The following is a 568-nucleotide window of genomic DNA, read 5'->3' on the forward strand; positions in this document are numbered from 1 at the left end:
CACAGATCCCAAACACAGTAATGTCACAGTAGCTGCAGCCCAAGCTGCCTTTTGCTGCCACATTTGTCCCCAGTTCTTCCCTGTTGGTGAGCAGAAGATCAAGTAAAGCATTAGACAGGTTTGCCCTTCCAGTATTTTTGTTGGAAGGTAATCATTGAGGGGGTACATGAGGTTTTCGGATTGCCTGACAAATGCTGTGTGATCCTCCCAGCAGCTGTCCAGACTTCTGCTAGTTGTCTGCAGGAAGCCTCATCCCTTGCCTCTGCTTGGTTGAGTGCTCTGTAGCAGCTGCACCACTACTACATCCCACCTTTTTTTCCTCCCATGACGTTGGCTTTCCCCAAGCGTGTCCCTGGAACCCCGTGGACTCAAGGAGCTCCTCTATGTAGCCCATGCCTTCCCCGCTTCCCTTTCTTCCCTGTCTGTCCCTCGTAACTCCTCCATGATAATGCCAAATTCATACGTGCTGTCTCAGTCAGTGTCCCAGACTGCCCTGTGGCTGGACATGAATTTCCAGTTCTTTGTTGCCCAAGTTCTGGGTTTTAGTCTACAGATACCCTCCCTTCTG

Source organism: Eurypyga helias, unplaced genomic scaffold (genome assembly GCF_000690775.1).
Source record: "Eurypyga helias isolate BGI_N326 unplaced genomic scaffold, ASM69077v1 scaffold22321, whole genome shotgun sequence".
NCBI classification, from domain to species: Eukaryota; Metazoa; Chordata; class Aves; order Eurypygiformes; family Eurypygidae; genus Eurypyga; species Eurypyga helias.